A 19830-nucleotide genomic window follows, 5' to 3' on the forward strand; every position below is an offset into this window, starting at 1 on the left:
GAATTACTTGGATTCACCTAAATTTTAACAATTTGTGAAAAGTAGTTTATCAGTTTTGTATTAAAGGTAAAGTTTTACTTTCGATAGTCTCATTACTTTTGAAAAAGGGTTTAGAAGATCATACAAAATCTTGTTTTATAGGTGGAGCTCTTTTGCAAAAATAGTATCTAACTGATTACCATAGTAAAAGGATTGATTTGAATAATATTTTGACATGAATAGACAACGTAAGTCTCCGTTTTCCAAGGGTTTTTCACAGTTTGCTTAGTACGTTTAAAGGATCAGCAATAATTTCTCCTTTATAGGTTTGAATTATTAAAACGATTGAAGAGGCGGGTGACCAGCTGAAAAATTTTCATTATTTTTTGAAGAATACCATTTTTGAAAGGCTAGTATTAACGGCAATGGTTGGTTATCGTGAAACAATCAAACCATCCTTCTGAGAGAGAAATATTGAATAAAGTATAGAAAAGAAAAGTTTGATTTTATTTCCCATTTCTTAGCCATTCATCTTTGATTTGTTTTAATTTCTGAATCTTAATTATTTAAACCATTTTTCTTTTTCTTTGTAAACAGGATTGTTTAATTCTTCATTTAAATAATCCCAATCAGGTTTAAATTCTTTATCGAGAGTAATAACCATAGTACTTCTAGTTGGTGAGTATGGGTCACCTACATTTCTTCTACAACAAGGTTTGATTGTGGTATAGGGGTTTTGAAAGTCCAATTCTTTGTGAGGTACTTGGTATGTCAGAGCAGGAGGCTCTACTACTTTCATAATTAAAACTCCTATTATTTCTGAGATTTGAGAAATAATTATCTTGTCAATTTGATAATTACAGTACCATCAGGTTTCTCAATAATTTGGGATGGTTCTGTTTTTTCAATGTCCTAGGAATTTGCGGTTCTTTTATGATGAATTGACTTGGGATAATAATTTCATCCCATTCGTAGGATTATGGCTCCCACTAGGGTGGGTCGCGATAATATTAGAAAAAAGCTTCTAGTTTAAGCAACCTACTATAAGAAGTCTAATCTTATGAACTTGCTATTTGTAGGATTTTGCTTCTACTAAGGTGGGTCGCGATAATATTAGAAACTGCTTCATATATATAGACCAATTTATGGAGACCATATACAACGCACTGTTGTAATTATCGCTTAGTCATTTTAAACATGGTTTTTGCATAATTATCACATAAGTAGATGAGACAAGACAATCCACTTAAAACAGATAATCACCAAATAAACAGATAAATCCATTTAATAATATGATAATTAATCTTACTGGATAATTATTGAAATTTTTTTATAAATCTAGGGAGATTTAATTAATTAATTCCTTATCTTATCCAAAATAGGAATTTCGGATTTGATACGATTTATTTGGATAATGGTTATCCAAATTAATTTAGGATTTATCTAGATAGGGTTGAATCTATCTAAATCCTTTTTGGGATTATTCTAGATTTATAAGAATAAAATCAAATCCTTAAATTCAAGATAAGACTGATCTTGGATTATCATTATCAAAATCGTACTAGGATATTTCAGGATAGAAACAAATCTATCCAAATCCATAAGATAAAATATACAATCACTCTAAGATTTAAGAAAATCTTAAATTATTTAGAATAAGAAACTAGAATAATCATATCTATTAGGATTTATTCTAGATAAAATTAACTTTATCAAAATCCAATTAGATTAGGATTATCTTGTATTATCTTTATCCAAATTTATCTAGGATATTTTCTAAATAGAAATAAATCTTTTTATATCCATAAATTAGGATAAACTAGAATTAATATTAATTAATTCGACTAGGATTTAACTAGATAGAACTAAATCTATCTTAAATCCAAAAGATAATTACAATACTGGATTAACAATTATCTAAATCTTCTAAGATATATTCTAGATAGATATAAATCTATCAATATCTATAAGATAGAGATACATTTAATTATCTAAATCTACTAGGATATTTCTAAATAGAATTAATTCTATAAATATCCACAAGATAAAGATAAACATGGATTTTAATTATCCAAATCTACTAAGATATATTCTAGATAGATATAGATCTATCAATATCTACAAGATATGGATAAAGTTAATTAATATTTATCTTAGTCAATCAAGGATTCAACAAGATAGAATAAAATCTATCTAAATCCATATGACAGAAATAAATTTAATTATTCATCCAAATTTATTTAGGATTTCTCTTGATATAATTAAATATATCTAAATCCATAAAATAAGGATAAAATCCAAATTTAATTAATTATTTATATAGTATATCTAGGATTCATTTTCATAAAATTAATTTATATAAATCCATAAGACAAAAGAAAATAAATTAATATTATTCAAATTTATCTAGGTTTTATCTAGATATAAGTAAATATATCCAAATCCATAAAATAAAGATAAATATCAAACTAATCCATAATTAATTAAAAAATTAAATTTTAGACCATCCAATTAAATTGATATATTCAAAACTTATTCTAAATTATATCTTGAGTTATTTTCAAAAATGAATCCAAGGATTTGGAAACCCTAATCAAAGTTTGGAACGCGAAGTCACGAGATGAGCCGATGCGATGTCGTGCGGGTTCCACCCGTGCGAGCGTCGCGGATAGGGAAAATTACCCTAATTCAGCATCGCTGCACTCCCACTGAGCCCGCAGCCCCTGCTGCTCGTCTCCACCCATTGCTGTCTATGAGCCGCTGATCGGACCACCTGGGCAGTTTATTTCAACGCTGACTTTTGTCCTACACCTGCCTGATCTCTTGCGGTTATCCCCGCATATCCCGAGTAGACAACCACGATTTCGAATCGAATTCGTTGGGTATATCCCGCAATTCATGTAACAGCAACCGACGTGGAAAACTCCAATTTCCAATTCACGTACAGTTAATGTACCGATTTGACAAACATAGTTAATTGAAACAAACATATTCACGTAATCACAATTTGAAAGTAATGATTACAATATGTAAATCACGTCAAAAAACATGAACAATTCAATTAACACCATGTAATCATTATAGATTGGATTGGATTCCATCGATCAAATTGATAAAAAAATTCGTCAGCCCTTCGTCGCTTATACTGTTCTTTGTTATCGTATTCGAACAATTATATAACCAATAAAATACGAACCGAACAAAGAAAACACATGTGTTCAAGCAATTCATATAATATGAAATTAATCCACATAATCAAAGCAAAAAATTGGCTCTGATACCAATTGATGGGGTTCGGAGCCCCTTGCACAGCGGAAGTCATGCATTCACAAATAAATCAGATCTACGGATCTATTTGACCGACTATGAGATTAATTAACTACATGGTGAACACAGAATTGCATTCAAGAACGCACATAATTCATGTAAAAGGAATTAAAACCTAAAACATGAATTCCTACGGTTTAGAATTACCGATCTGATTCTCCAAAGAATCGACGATTGCTTGCGCCTTCTCCACGTGATGTTCTTCGTACTCAACCAAGAATCTTCTAATCTGTATCCCGAACTCAGATAATGACCTTTGGGTGGGCAAAGCTTGTCAGAATCGAAAAGGGCTTGATTAGAAAGAAGACATAATATCAGTTTTCTCAAAAACTGATTTTTCATCCACTCCCACATGGGAGCACGAAAATTAATGATAAAAATCTTATTTAATCTCCTTTCTAATCTCCTTTTATAAAGAGTTATGATGGGCCAGATTAGGGATCCATGGAGGTTGGACTTGGGCCAAACCTGTTGGACTTTTACTAATTAAATTGAGCCCCAATTTAATACAAGTCCAATAGAATATTATTATCATCCACTATAGTATAATAATATTGACTGCCCGTCCAATCCCAAATTATGAGTAATCCGGGCTTAACCTCTTTAATTTATTATTTCTCATGTTTAAAATATAAATATCCATTAATTAATTTAAGCCTGCTATTTGACTTTAATTAATTAATATTTTTTTCCAAGAGTTGTCTAGTTCAAAATCTTTATTTATTATTCTGGAATAAATTCCAACCGGCCGGGTTTCTGAATAATAAAACCTTTTTCGAACACCTCTTGAGGATATTATCAAACTGGACTCACCCAGCACACGATTCATTGCAATAACAATACTAGCACCTCTAGACATTGATCACCACTACCCAAGATACCAGGATTCTTGGATTGCAAAAATCCGCACCATTTGATAAATCAAAGTAGTGCATAATCAATATCGTATGCTCAATGTTATGTCAACAATGATTAAGAAATAACAATCACCGAGACCTCGTCTTTCAGTAAATAGCAAGAAAGACTTATCTCAACTATTAGATCCTTCAGTGCTATACCACACCAGTGTCGTTTATTTCCGAAAGTATGGAAACGTGCGAACTGACACTGCAACCTTTCACGATAGGTAGCCAAAGCCTATCTAGGTTGTGAAATTCTATTTCTCTTCTACAAAGGACTGACTGCATCACCTTCTGTGAACGTCGTTCACGACCAGTCTACTATGCAGAAGAATTAGACTTATTTGCTTCTTATACATTTAAATGTTTGAGAAACGTCTTATAAATGCATAAGCAAACACCAATGCGATAAAATTAATTCTTCTCGCCTTGGGTTAAAAGTGGATTGTAGAGTTTATTGTATACAAGCAATTCTATCCGTGCAACATGCTCGAAATATGCTTTTCAATATACCAATCCTAACACTACCCCAACCGCGAAATCACTCTGGAGCCCTGATAATCTGGGCCGATACAAGCTTTTCTTTCAAAAGTTGGAAAGCCCCTTGACATGCTTCGTCGAAGAAGAAATCTACATCATTCTGCAAGAGACGAGTGAACTGTTGTGCAATCTTCGCGAAATATCGGATAAACCTCCGGTAAAAACCAGCGTGGCAAGAACCCTCTTACTGCCCTCTGATTTGTAGGGTAAGGTAACTTTGAGATCACATCCATTTTCGCTTTGTCTACTTGAATTCCTCTCTCGGACACTACATGACCTAGGACAATGCCCTCAGGAACCACGAGTGGCATTTCTCGAAGTTAAGGACGAGGTTCTTTTCCTGACACCTTCTTAACACAATGCCCAAATGACCTAGGCATGACTCAAACGAGTTCCCATAGACAGTGAAGTCGTCCATGAAAATTTCTAAACACTCCTCCAGTAGGTTAGAGAAAATGCACATCATACATCTCTGAAAGGTTCCAGGTGCGTTGCAAAGTCCAAAGGGCAATCGCCTATAAGCATACATGCCGAACGAACAGGTGAAGGTGGTCTTGTCCTGGTCTTCTGGATTCACGTAAATTTGGAAATAACCACTGTAACCATCGAGAAAACAGAAATATTACTTCCCAGCTAACCTTTCCAGCATCTGGTCGGTGAGGGTAGGGGAAAATGATCCTTACGCGTGGCTGTATTCAACTTTCTGTAATCAATTCACATTCTATCCAGTGACTAATCTCGTGAGTACTAGTTCGTTCTTCTCAATTTTCACCACTTGTATCCCAGATTTCTTCGGCACCATGTGCACCGGACTTACCCACTCACTGTCTGGAATTGAATAGATAATTCACAGGGATATTAGTTTCAACACTTCCTTTAGGACCTCCTCTCTCATGTTCGGAATCAACTTTCTTTGTGGATCACTGTGGGCCTTTGCACCTTCTTCCAAGCGGATATGATGCATGTAGAAATCGGGGCTGATACCTACCAGGTCTGACAGAGTCCACCCTATGGCTTTTTGTTCCTTCAGAGCACTTCCAATAATTCACCTTCCTGCTCCTTGGTCAAGCTGTTTTTGATGATAACGGGGAATGTTTCATGCTTATCCAAGTAAGCATACTTCAGGCCTGGCAGAAGTGTCTTCAACTCTTTCTTCGGTGGAACGTCTTCCTGCGGCAGTGGATTCTCCTCCATCTCCTCGGTAGCTGAATCCTCTCGGTCTGGCAGTTTTTCCACACTGGCTACATGGGCAGATCCCTTCGACCTGGCAGACTTCGGATCATAACAAAACTCTATGATCGCCTAGCTTGGGTTAACCAACTCATTTTTATGAGTAGATCTCTCATTTTAGGAAAACTCAAATGATCTTGGTTTTGGTTACGGTATAATTTCCATTTTATAGGGCTATTTATAGATCTTGGTTGTGGTTATGCTATGTTCGGTTTGCAAGATTGTATCTGAGATTGAATTTGTAATGTGTATGTTTCATGAGATTCAATCCCACAATTCAATCCTAGATGGATCATGAGATAATTAGTATAGCTAACCCCTACGACTAAAATAATCTTACAACTCAATCCTAGGTTATATCTTGTTATTATTATCTTGGAAACCAAACAGTTGTCAGTTTATTTATGCATTAAAAAGCTCATTTAGTGGGGATGGGTAAGCATGAATACTTGTTAACATAGTACGGACCGATCTAACCTAATCAAATCCAATACAGGCTCAAATATGACCACAACAACTAACTCTATACTACTACTACTATTACTACTACTATGTCACGACCACAACTCCATGGTACTAGTGAGCGTAGCTATTTTGTAACTAGAATAATTTCATCAGTCACAAAGTCATCATAAATGAAATAATTAAGTTGAGGGAATAGTCTCGAAGGCAAATGGGTACAAAGTCAAATCATGATCAGAGTACAAGGCCAAGTTCATAAGTTCCTAGAACAAAATTCAAATGCAGCGGAAGGTTCCAAGACAAAGTAGTATGTATGAGGACATACATACTACTTTGGGCTACCTAACTACTTGTTACAATCTCTTCCCAACACCTTCGTCATGTCATTCACATTCAACCTGCATGTTAGAAAGAAACATGCAGGGCTGAGTACTTGATATACTCAGTGAGCACCATGCCAAAATAGTTCTATTTAATTTGTCAGTCATAGTTCAGTGATCACGTGGTTTTTATTTAAAAGGCCTGAGTCACTAAATTCCTTTAATTTCATAAAATTGATTGCGCAATCACATAAACACATAATATCATATCTGAACTTATGTGAACCAGGAATGTGGCCACATTCCACGACGGTCACTGGAACGGGCAACTCGAAAGCTAGCACGCAGTCCCCATATGTGTACACTAGTCCGAGTAGGGTTTGCGGCCCTACTGGGACCCGAATTTGATTTAACATGTTTGGCATAGCCAAGCAGATAGGTAATCGTAAAACAAAACATGGCATGATAAAATATTTAAAATATATTCACATTTTCATACAAAATCACATTTCAAAAGAAAGCCGACCTCGTTGGCTTAATTCCTTAATTGAAAGTTCCTCAACTTGGTCTCAGTTGACGTGCGACAACGCCCCTTTAGAAAAATAAAGTATACTTAAATCAACCTTAAAAAACTAATTACTTAGCGTGTATGCATTCCTAAGCGCATGATCTTTATTTCTCTCTTCCTAACTCCATAGAAAAAGTCCTAAAGTATTAATTAAATCAAGCGATTAAATTTATTTGGGGAATTTACTAAATTTTGCGATCACTAGCTAAATTCAAGAAATTTAATTTTAACGTCATGAATTTAAGTAGCGGCTATCCATTATTTAATCGGCTTTATTAGGAAAGCCTATCGACTAAATTATACTTTTAGTCATGCTTGTATTTTTAATTGGCAGCCCATTCTATGATTTATTTTATTATTAGTCCATCCTAAATTTAATTCTCTTGGATTAAGTATAAAATGGGATTAAATTAGTAAGGCCCAAACTAATTGATTGTTGGTCCAAGTATTAAAATGCCCAACGTAAATCAGTGGCCCAAAAGAATTAAAATTTGTAATCCAAAAGAATTAATTTACTAGCCCAATTCAATTAAATTCATGGTCCAAAAGAAATAAGTTTTAATGGCACAAATCAATTAACTACTACACTATGGCCCAAATTTAAAAGAAAAGAAAGCTGGCCCAATTAATTAAAATTAGTTCTAGGCCTAAGAGCATCTCCAATGCACGGATGTCCCACTCGGACATCCACTAGGACTTCTCAAAAACACCTCCTGCCACGTCACTAGGACTTCCCATCCCAGTGCCACGTCACTAGGACTTCCCCTGCACAATCCGCCCTTCCCATCGCCCTTCCCACTAGGACTTCTCGCAAAAAAAAAATCACAAATTCACAAATAAATCAATTTACGTTTACGGAAATAAAATTTCAACACGAATACGAATGGGAAAAACTAACAACTTCATTAAAAAAAACATACATGATTCAAAAATTACATAAAAAAAGAAAAAATACATAGTCATACAAAAAGAAATAATACATAGTCATACAAAAAACAAAAAATACATAGTCATACATTCTCGGCTCACTCTGCATTCTATGCATGGTCCGGACCAAGCTAGTCGTTATCTGCGCGCGGGCGAGCCGGTCGTACTCTTCTGGGGGAGCAGGGGCCTCCGATTGGACCTCGAACGACCCGCTACCGCTGCTGCTTCCCCTAGCCTTCCGCTGCTCAGCCTTTTGCCCAATCGGCGACGACGACGGCGGTTGTCTGATTGAAGTAGCGGGGCCACATCCTCGGCTTCTAGGAGCTCGTGCGAACCAGCACTGCTGCTGTATTCACCGGCAGCATTGATCTTCGTCCGCTTCGGCCAGCCCGATTCGACACCCCCACAAAACTTTTGGAAATCCTTCACCACGAGATAGGCCTTCCATTGGTCGAAATCTTTGAACTTCAAGGATCTGTCGGGGTACTGCGCAAAGGCACGGTTCTTCACATCCTCCTCGGACATACCGCTGGTCGCCTGGCGGAGATTGTTTTGGTAGAGGCCGGCGAATCGACTAAGCTTAGGCCTCAACCGGTCCCACTGTTTCCTGCATTGTTCGGGAGTGCTGCACTTCGCCCCAGCTGGTTTATGTGTGAGGTAGGCTTCAGCGATGCGATGCCACAGTCTGTCAATATGCTGGTTAGCACCGACATAGGGATCCTCGACTATTGAAACCCAAGCCTTCGCAAGCGCGACGTTTTCCCACACGCTCCAGACCGTCCTCTTTCCCGTCTCCTTCTCATCCTCCTCATCTGCCACCGTTCGCGAGGAAGAGCCCGTGGCTTTCCCCTTGCCCTTGCCCCTGCCCCTGCCCCTTGCCGCTGTCCCCACATCATCGGGAGTCTTCCTGACTGGAGATAGCCCCAACTCCTGAAAAGATAAAGTTTCCACGCCGGTGAACTGAGTCTCCGGAATAAAACTGGAGGGGGAATCAGTAGACAGTATATCGACAAATAGGCGATAGACATCCTCCGCAAGTGGTTCAGCACCCTTGCCACCCCCTCCCCCAGGCATGGTCTGCATCATCCCCGGCATCATCCCCGGCATCATCCCACCCATCCCCATCATATTTGGGGTCATGCCCCCCATCCCCATCCCCATCCGCATCATATTTGGAGTCATGCCCCCCATCCCCGCTGCCCTGGGCATCATACCACGCATCCCACCCATTCAATTGTACATATTGAAGTACGGGGACATCATACCACCCATCCTACCCATCCCACCCATACCACCCATCCTACCCATTCAACCCATCCCCGACATTGCCGGAACCGTTGTCGCATTTCCGCTAGAGTTTCCCTCCAGTTCGGCAAAAAACGTCTGAGTCAGCGACTCGCTCGTGGCGGGGGAGTTCATGTCGTTCTCCATTAAGTAGAAATGAAATTTGTAGTAAAAGAAGAGAGAAACTTGTTAACACAAGTGGTGCGAATGAAATGAAGTTCAACGAGCCGTATATATAGAGTTTAAAAAAAAAAATTAAATACCGGACGTCTGACCCGGACGTCCGACCCACGCCACAATGGCGGACGTCTGCCCACCCGTCGCCCGCACGTCCGAGGACATCCGACGTCCTTACGGGACGTCAGTATCCGAGTTGCCACGCCACAATGGCAGACGTCCCGGTCGCCCGTCGCGGATGTCCGACTGGACGTCCGCCATTGGAGATGCTCTAAATGAAAAATAACAACTCCCTTCCACCACCACAGTCAGTCTCTCTCTCCCTCATTCTTCTTCATCAAACAAAATCCCCAAATGGATATTTTCGAACCCTAGCCCCTCTCCCTCTTTCCTCGGTGCATTTTGCCGCTGCACCGACCGCCATGCACCGCCGTCTCCGACACCATCTCCCCCCACCTTCCTTCGGTTCTTCCTCTCTCATCTCTCCCTTTCTCCTCTAAACTAGATGAATCCCCAAATTGAGAAAAAGTGAAGCCCTAGCTTGCTATGAATCCAGAAATCCCCCTTTTCGCCGACCGTCGATCACTATTCCGGACGGCACCGACGTCTCGGTGGGATTCGCCGTCTGTCGGCCTGCCCTCATGACGCCAGGGACACACCCCCCGGCAAATGGCAGCGCTGCTCGCTCCGTTCCTTTCCTCACCCCGAGGCTGTCGCCGTATAGCCCACCAGCACTGGAGCGTCGCCGTTCAGCCCGCCAGCACTGGAGCCTCCGTCGGCACGGAGGGGAAGGCATCGCCTCCGTGGCTCCCTGGACGTGTGGACAGCGAGGTAGCACTTGGCACCGTCGCCGTTCCTTAACTGATTACCGAGCTTACCTTCTCGTTTCTGAAGCTAAGTCCCCCCTCTCCCCCTTTTTTGCTCTTGTTAATTTAGCCATTTGAAAGTTAGTAGTCTTAGGTGACTCTTACCCCATCGTTAGGAGTCTAGTTGGAAACGGTGGAGGGTTCGTTCATTGCATTCAGGCTAGATTTCAGTACCTAATAACCTATGTTCTCAACCACGGCAGTAGCTACGTTTAATATTCTATGGGCAGCCCTTAGTTACTGTGACTGTGATTTTTGGTTCTTGTTAACATGGAATTCAATATGATGCAAGGCCTGGTGTTGTTGTGTTATTACTACTTCTCTTGAGATTCCACATGTCATTTGAAGTTCTAGGTTCTTGAGGTCTCTATATGAATGGGAAAGTCATAAGGGTAAAGTGTGTTACGTCTTGAAGGGAGGTTCTGCTCTTGAGGTTAATGATTTGCACTTGGGATTCCCTTGCTCACTTAACTGCTATGTTGCTGAGATTTCTGAAATATGTAGAAGGGGAACTTGATGAGTGTGAAAGGGGTTTTATAGGCAGGTATTGGTGTCCTTTTTGGGGAATTAAATGAGTTCTCCACCCTCTTTGTATTCACATTAAGTGTTGAATCCCTCATTTCTGTTTTACGAAGCAAGTTTCTCTAGGATAGTATAAACTGGTACTATTTGATTGGGAAGTGGATCGTTGCATGCAAGGCTTAGTGTTAATTTCCGAATCGTTTTTCTATGTTGACAGTATGCAGAAGTCCAATTCCGGTGTTTGATTTCAGATTTGATTTCGTAGTTTTAGATCTGTGTTTGTGAGTTGATAATCTGTGTTTTCCGTGTTGAATCTGGAATTGTTATCTGAATTTTGGAAGTGTTTGTTGAAGAAGATGATGTCTATTTCAATTGGAGGGGACCACTTACTTTTCTAGATGCTTTTTGCCTTTTGTCCTTCACCTTTAGTTTATACCCTGCAGATCTGTCAGCCTAGTCACCAAACCTCCACTACCCTCTGAATATTCTGTTTAGCCCAAAATAGAAACCCGTACCTTCTAAATATTTTCTGTTACAAAAATGTCTCCCCATTCCACGTACACAGTTACATTCCAGATGTCTTTCGTACCGTCTGACCAGTAGAACACCACCTTTAAGTTCTTGCCTAGGTAGAAACTCAACCCAAGCGTGGTAGCTAACCAAACCATCCAGAATATCACCACAATAGTTTTAACGCACCATCTCTGTGGGATTCGACCCTTACCACCACCATACTGCTCAGTAGAAGTGGGTTGAGGAATCTTTGAAACCAGGGTCTAGGCTTAGTTAGGATCTCTATCCTGACCAGTAGGATATATCCTTGCTTGAACGACACCTACGCACCCCTGGTCCCTTTCAAATGGCGCCGTTGCCGGGGATGGATGGCATTTTTGAGTTGCTATTGTGTGTGATACTTTGGTGTATATATTGTGTATAATTTTTTCTTTTTCTTTTCATTTCAGTTTATGAGCAGTAGCTCGTCTCCTGATCAGTGGAGACCGAAAATACTCAAGCGAGGATCTATACTCGTAACCACTCGTTCTGGCCTGTCGACCGCCTTGTCTGACCTAGGCACGAGTAGTGACGAAGAGAAGGGCACCATAGAGGTACCAATACCAGAAGAGAAACCACTGTTGGAAGGCAACCCAAGGGAGATGGCTGCTAACATAGAAGATGATCCAGAGCTTGGGACGCTGAATGCGCACACTGAAGGAGAGCAAGCCGCCAATTACCCCAGCTGGGGACTACAAGGGTGCAGAGCAGGGAAATCAAGGACCGAGTTATGATCAGCCTAATGACTTCGCGAATATGGAGCAAGTCAATGCTGCTGGGTATTTCAACTCTAGTGGGCACTGGATCCAAGGGAGACAACGGGATGCACCATGGAGAGATCATCCGAACTTTCGATGGGGGGATGGGAGCCAAAATCAATACCAAGGTCAAGGTCAAAACCAATACAACTCCCACCTGAATCAGAATTTTAACCGTGGTCCAGAAAATCCCAATAGTCAGTTCAACTGGTCAGGAAGGAACCAACAACCCCACAGTCAACAATCCCACAACCAGAACCCACAAAACCAAAACCCGAACCCTGTCTATGTACCACCCCACCAGAGAAACTTCCAAAATTTCCAGAATTAACCCAACCAAGGCCCCCAACAAAATCAAAACCAGTTCCAAGATTCCCAACAAAATCAGAACCAATATCACCCAGACCAGTATAACCCTCCTGCCCAGTATAACCAATACTCACCTAACCAGAACCAGCAAAATTTCCAGAATTACCAACACCAAGGGCCGAGTCAACCCCAATATCCTAACAGGCCAAGGCGATCAGTGGAGGACATGATGGGAGAATTGCTCGCTTCACAGCAGGGTATAAAGGGTGAGTTACAATCTCATAACGAAGTGGTGCAGGGGATGCAAAATGCCAGAAGGAGCATAAAGCGAACATGGATATGATGAACAGGCAGTTAGCCCAACTGGCCATATCGATGGGTGAAATAAAAGGAAACTCAGGAAAACTTCCGTCTACAGTCCATGTACCTGAAAAAGCGAACGTGAGCAAGGTCACACTACGGTCCGGTACTACCTATGAAGGACCTCAACTGAAGAAGGCCGACGGAGAACCCAGTGGGACGAAGAAGATGGGTGATACTGTTTCAATGGAAGAGCTCTAGAGACCCATGCCTCGAATGCAGGATCCATTTTTCTTGGGAGAAACACCATGTGGAAAGGGCAAACCCGAAAACATACTGCTCAGGAAGGAACCCCCTCAAGAGACAGAACCGATAACTGAAGCTCTAATTCACAATAAGCCCAAGGAAAGCTCTGAGAAGGTTGTTGAGGGACAGACGAAAGGAACAAAAGGAGAGAAGCCATTCCCTTACCGGTTTGTAACTAAGAGGAAGAAGGAAAACCCAGTGGATTACATACCAATTTTCGGGAAGCTAGATGTTACCATACCATTCCTCCAGGTCGTGAAGCTGCCCCCACTTGGGAAGTTCATTAAGGAGTTCATAGCCGGGAAGGCCAAGGAGGATGGGAAGATCATGGTAGAAGGGATCGCATCTGCAATTGTGCAGGAGAAGCTACCGCCCAAGAGGGCCGATCCAGGTATGTTCACTTTGCCTATAGCTATAGGAGATGTGAAAGTCGAGCATGCAATGTGTGATCTTGGAGCTTCTATTAATGTCATGCCATTATCGATCTATAACCGATTGAAGGGAGTTAGATTGTCGAGTACTAGGGTGTTGATCCAACTGGCTGATAGATCATGCATAAGCTCTGAGGGTGTTTTAGAAAATGTGTTGATTAGGGTGCATGATTTTACCTATCCTGCTGATTTTTATGTGATCAAAATGAGTGAGCATGAAGCTAGGGAATCTAGTGGAGTATTGTTAGGAATGCCATTTTTGAGAACGGCTAAGACAATAGTAGACATGGCCGAGGGGACAATTTGCATTGATTTCCATGGAGAGAAATTTACTTTTGATATCTATGAAGCCATGAAGAAACCGACTGATTCTGAAAATTTGTGTTATGTTGATGTGATTGACCCCCTTGTCCAAGATTTTCTTGAGACCGAACTATTGCAGGAGAAACTCCAAGCGTTAGATGTTTATGAGCAGGCTGACGTCGAAGCTGCTGCATGGTGTGATCTGATCAGTAGCCAAGGGTTGACTGATGAAGAAATAGAAGGAGCGATCAAGGAATTTTGCCAGAAATCAGAGTTCGTTGGAGCCGCAGGGGCTCAGTTACCAGTCAGTATAGAGGAATCTCTAGAGGGAGAATTAGAGAAAAGAGGAGAGGCTGAGAAAAACCCTCTACCCGAAGACACACTTCCACCCCAAGTTGAGCTGAACAAGTTGCCACCGAATTTGAAGTATGCCTTCCTCGGAGAGGAGAACTCATATCCAGTGATCATCAGTAGCAGCCTTACGAAGTAACAAGAGGCTAGGCTACTGACCGTGCTGAGCAAGAACAAGAAGGCGATTGGATGGAGTCTTACAGATTTAGTTGGAATTAGCCCCGGCGTCTGCATGCACCACATTAGGTTGGAGGAAGGAGCGAAGGCACATCGAGATGCTCAAAGGAAGGTAAACCCTAACATGCGAGAAGAGATATTGAAGGAAATCTTGAAGTTGTTGTCGCTAGGGATTATCTATTCAGTATCGGATAGTGAGTGGGTCAGCCCGATCCACATGGTCCCAAAGAAGTCGGGCATCCAAGTAGTTCAGAATGAGAGGAATGAGCTGATCCCAACGAGGCTAGTCACGGGTTGGCGAATGTGCATCGATTACCGTAAGTTGAACAATGCGACCAGGAAGGACCATTTTCCCCTGCCGTTCATCGACCAAATGTTGGAGAGATTAGCTGGGAAGAAGTTTTTCTGTTTTCTGGATGGGTACAACGGTTACTTCAAAATTTACGTGGACCCTGAAGACCAGGATAAGACCACCTTCACTTGCCCATTCGGAACCTAAGCATACCGACGCATGCCTTTCGGTCTATGCAACGCTCCAGGTACGTTTCAACGATGTATGATGAGCATATTTTCCGATTTGATTGAAGACTGCATAGAGATATTCATGGATGACTTCACAGTCTACGGAGACTCTTTCGATTCTTGCCTTCATCATTTGGACATAGTACTAGAGCGGTGTCAAGCAAAGAGTTTGGTTCTGAATTTTGAGAAGTGCCAATTTATGGTCACCGAAGGGATAGTTTTAGGACACGTGGTCTCAGAAAGAGGTATCCAGGTGGATCGAGCCAAGGTGGATGTTATATCCAAGTTACCATTCCCCACTGATCAGAAGGGGATAAGGGGTTTTTTAGGGCACGCCGGTTTTTATCGAAGGTTTATCAAGGATTTCTCCAAGATCGCCCAACCCCTTACCAGATTACTTCAGAATGACGTGGAGTTTGTATTTGATGAGGAATGCAAGACTGCTTTCGATCTTCTCAAGGAAAAGCTGATCTCCGCACCTATCATAAGGGCTCCTGACTGGAACCATCCTTTCGAAGTAATGTGCGACGCCAGCGATTTTGCGGTAGGAGCCGTGCTGGGTCAGAAGATCGATGGGAAGAGGCACGTAATTTTTTATGCGTCCAAGACTCTGAATCAAGCCCAACGGAATTACGATACCACTGAAAAAGAGATGCTGGCAGTGGTGTATTCTTTCGAGAAGTTCCGGCCATATTTGCTGGGATCCAAAGTCATAGTGTATACTGACCATGCAGCCATTAAGTATCTGATTGCCAAGAAGGAATCCAAACCACGCCTGATTCGATGGGTACTTTTGTTGCAAGAATTTGATTGGGAGGTAGAAGATAAGCGATGAGTAGAAAACAAGGTGGCAGATCATTTGAGCAGAATAATGCAGGATGGAAACGGTGACGACGTGCATGATAAGTTTCCAGAGGAACATTGTTTGGGAAATAGTTTCCAGAATAATGAGGTGATTTTTGCGCCCAGAAAAATTGTTTGGGAAGAAGTGTTCAAACTTACTGGTCAGAATGATACAGCAAAATGAAAAGAGAAGGTGGGGCAAGAGCCATGGTATGCAGACCTGGCCAATTACCTAGTTACTGGAGAGCTTCCAGAAGTACCAAGTGTTACCAAAGCCCAAAGAATGAAGATCAAGAGTGAAGCAAAATACTACTTTTGGGACGACCCCTATCTGTGGAGAGTAGGGTCCGATCAAGTGATAAGGAGGTGCATTCCTGACTGGGAGCAGCGGGATGTTCTAACCCATTGCCATTCGTTAGCATGCGGTGGACATTTCGGGTCCAAGAAGATGGCAAGGAAGATTTTGGATAGCGGCTTTTATTGGCCAACCCTCAACAAAGATGCGTACGAGTTCTGCAGGAGCTGTGAGCGTTGCCAACTGACCGGTGGAATAACTTCCCGGGATGAAATGCCGCAGGTACCCATAATAGTTTGCGAGCTATTCGACATATGGGGAATGGACTTCATGGGTCCGTTCCCTTCATCCTATGGGAATCTGTATATCCTAGTTGCGGTAGACTACGTCTCCAAATGGGTAGAAGCCAAGGCCACAAGCACGTGTGAAGCCAAGGAGGTGGCCAAGTTCTTAAAGAGTCATATCTTCAGCCGATTCGGTGTGCCAAGGGCGATCATATCCGATCAAGGTACGCACTTCTGTAACCGTACAATTGAATCCTTGATGAAAAAGTACGGTGTGCACCATAGACTTTCCAGCCCTTACCATGCGCAAGCAAATGGTCAAGCGGAGATTTCTAACCGCGAGATAAAGAAGATTTTGGAGAAGACTGTGAACACTTCTAGGAAGGATTGGAGTGTAAGGTTAGAGGATGCTCTCTGGGCGTATCGAACAGCCTACAAAACCCCCCATAGGCATGTCCCCTTACCGGATCGTTTTTGGTAAGATGTGCCACTTATCGGTTGGGATCGAGCATCGAGCATACTGGGCAGTACAGAAATTGAATATGGATGCTACAGCCTGTGAAGAGGAAAGGAAGCTGCAACTGCAGGAGCTGGAGGAACTTAGATTGGAGTCATTCGACTCAGCCATGTGGTACAAAGAGCGAACTAAATTGTGGCATGATCGAAATCTAAGAACTAAGGAGCTCCATGTTGGCCAGAAAGTACTACTCTTCCAGTCAAGATTGAAGCTTATGCCAGGGAAACTCAAGTCAAAATGGACAGGACCTTACATCATAACTGCACTCAGATCTAATGGGGCAGTGGAAATTTCAGGGAGTTTTTCTAACTCTGAACCTTTTATAGTAAATGGACATATGTTGAAAATATTCAGGGAGAATAGCGAGGTGGGTGTAGTGGATGAAATTCCACTGCAACCACTTACATCGGTTTCATACTGATCAGTAAGATAGGAATTTGGAATTCCACGTGGCTAGTTCCTTTTGAGAATAATCTTTGCATATACTAGCCAAGTAGGATTCTAAATTGCCCATTGTAAATATTGTAAATACGTAGTTAGTCTTTGCATGTCAGAGAATTTCTAAGAAAATCCAAAAATATTTTGGCCTTAATTTTAATTTGGAGTACGTATTGATCAATTTGCCTATCTGGTGCTATTTCAGATTTTATTTAATGGCCCATTTGATTTATTTTCCTTATTAGGTAAGTATAGGGGAAATTATGGAGAGGACGATAATTTGAATTAAGCCTTGTGCAGCTTTTGCAGGGTGACAGCGGCTAGGATGGCGCGTGAGGAGAAAGAAGGGACACGCTGACCAATCAGAGGCCAGAAATCTAAACCGCCTCCCTTCTGAAGCGTCGCGGCCGGCAACCCCTGAAAACCGGTTACAACCACCTGCAACTGCTCTCTCTCACCCAAATTAAACTCACCGTCCCAACCCTTTTCCCTCACAAACCCTCATTTTCAAATTCGCTTTCAAGAAATTCTTGTCCATCTCTCTCACGGAAACATCATTCTCAACCCCAACTATCTCCAAGATATCAAACCCTACTTTCCACCACTAAATCGCAGATTTCCGATCATGGGAAAGAAAGCGTTCGCCAAGAAAATCAAACCGCGCCGCCAAGAAACCCAGGAGGCACAACCACAGCAAAATCCACCACCACCAGCACCGACCGCTCAGCCACCACCTATGATTTCCATGGATGCCATGATGGCATTTCTTCATCAACAGGACCCTACTCGGGACTGGACGGCGGCATTGGCTGGTTTCGGTCAAATGAGGGGCGTAGGAACCGCACCTAGTGAAATTCCACCCGCACCGGTCAGTCACGCAGAAGTACAATTGGAGGAGGGATCTCCCTCGAAAACCGCGCCATCGGAGACCTCGGTACCAGATTCAGCGGATCTCGACGCTATCGCCGCCCATTACGACTCCGACTCTGAGGAGCGTAAGAAAAAGGCCAGCCAAGAAGAGACAACCCATGAGGGGAGTGGCAAAACTGAGAGGACGCCCGAGGAGGAGCCGGTGTCTCATGAAGTGGAAAGGGAGGACATAGATCTGAACGAATCAGCCGAGAAGCGGTCATTGATGACAGATGAGGAGTTTGATTCCATCTTGAACCAAGTAGGCCAAACAACGGAAGCTACTGCCTCGGAGGCAGAGGGTCTAGACCTCGCTTCGAAGGCAGTAGGCATGAGCGAGGAAACAAAGGAAGTAAGTGAACCAGAAAGCCCGGCATACCAGCTGGAAGAAGAGGAGGACAATACGATTACGGAAGCCAAGGAAACAGGAACATAGACAGCTGAACCAGAGGTAGAAGCATCCACCCTAGTGGCACCTCAGGTAGTAAAGCCGATTCCCATCAGACGGAAGCTGGTAGTGAAGACAGACTCCAAGGCAGAGCCGGCCAAACCGCAGAGGATATTGCAACGTTGTTTGGGTAAGTGTGCATCGAGCAGGGCGAAACCAAACACGACGGAGGATCCTCTAGAGATCGTGAGTGACGACGAACGTACAACTCCCACAAAACCTGGGGAGGAGCCCCCATCTTTTACCGATCAAATAGATGCTGAAGTAGTAGTCGAAGAACCCTCTCCGGTGCAAGAGGATCAGGGTGTGGAAACCGAGCGGGTGGCTGAGGGTCTGGACCTCGCACCCAAGTCAGTTAGGCCCGAACAACCGGCGAAGGAAGACGCCAAAATAGAGAGTAGCCCCACTACCCAGGAGATGCAACCAACCGAGGCGGAGGAGAAAACCCGATACCGAGTAGAAAGAAAGCGGAAGGGCAAGGCTGTTATGAGGAAACAGCCTAGCACCAAGAAACAACGTGTTGTGAACACCGGGATCGTCATCGCGGAAGCAACCCAAAGAACTCCACCGAGCCAGCGGGAGTTGAGTGACAACGAATATACAGCCAGCTCTGAACCATCGTCCGACACCAATGTTTCTCTGGACGATGAGGAGTACACGGAACAACATCTTTTGGATGATCATAGGGAGCTCGTTCAATCGCCGGTAGAGAGATTAAGATACCGGCGGTGGACGGTCGACCTCAATGACGACGTGATAGAGGAGATGAACCTGTTCGACTCCAAGAAACTCCAAAATGCCTACCGGAAAAAGGACGACAAGAGCAAACAAATCAAGAGTGGAAAGGTGCTTCATCCCCCCTCTTTGGATGAATTGGAGGTTCGCGACTCTTTTCTCGTTCTTTTGCGTGCGTTGGGTTTTGAGTGGCTATTGGAGAATGAGGTTATGAACATCCCGGTCAAACTAACCAAGGAATTTTTCTCATC

Source organism: Salvia splendens, chromosome 15, assembly GCF_004379255.2.
Source record: "Salvia splendens isolate huo1 chromosome 15, SspV2, whole genome shotgun sequence".
Classification (NCBI taxonomy): domain Eukaryota; kingdom Viridiplantae; phylum Streptophyta; class Magnoliopsida; order Lamiales; family Lamiaceae; genus Salvia; species Salvia splendens.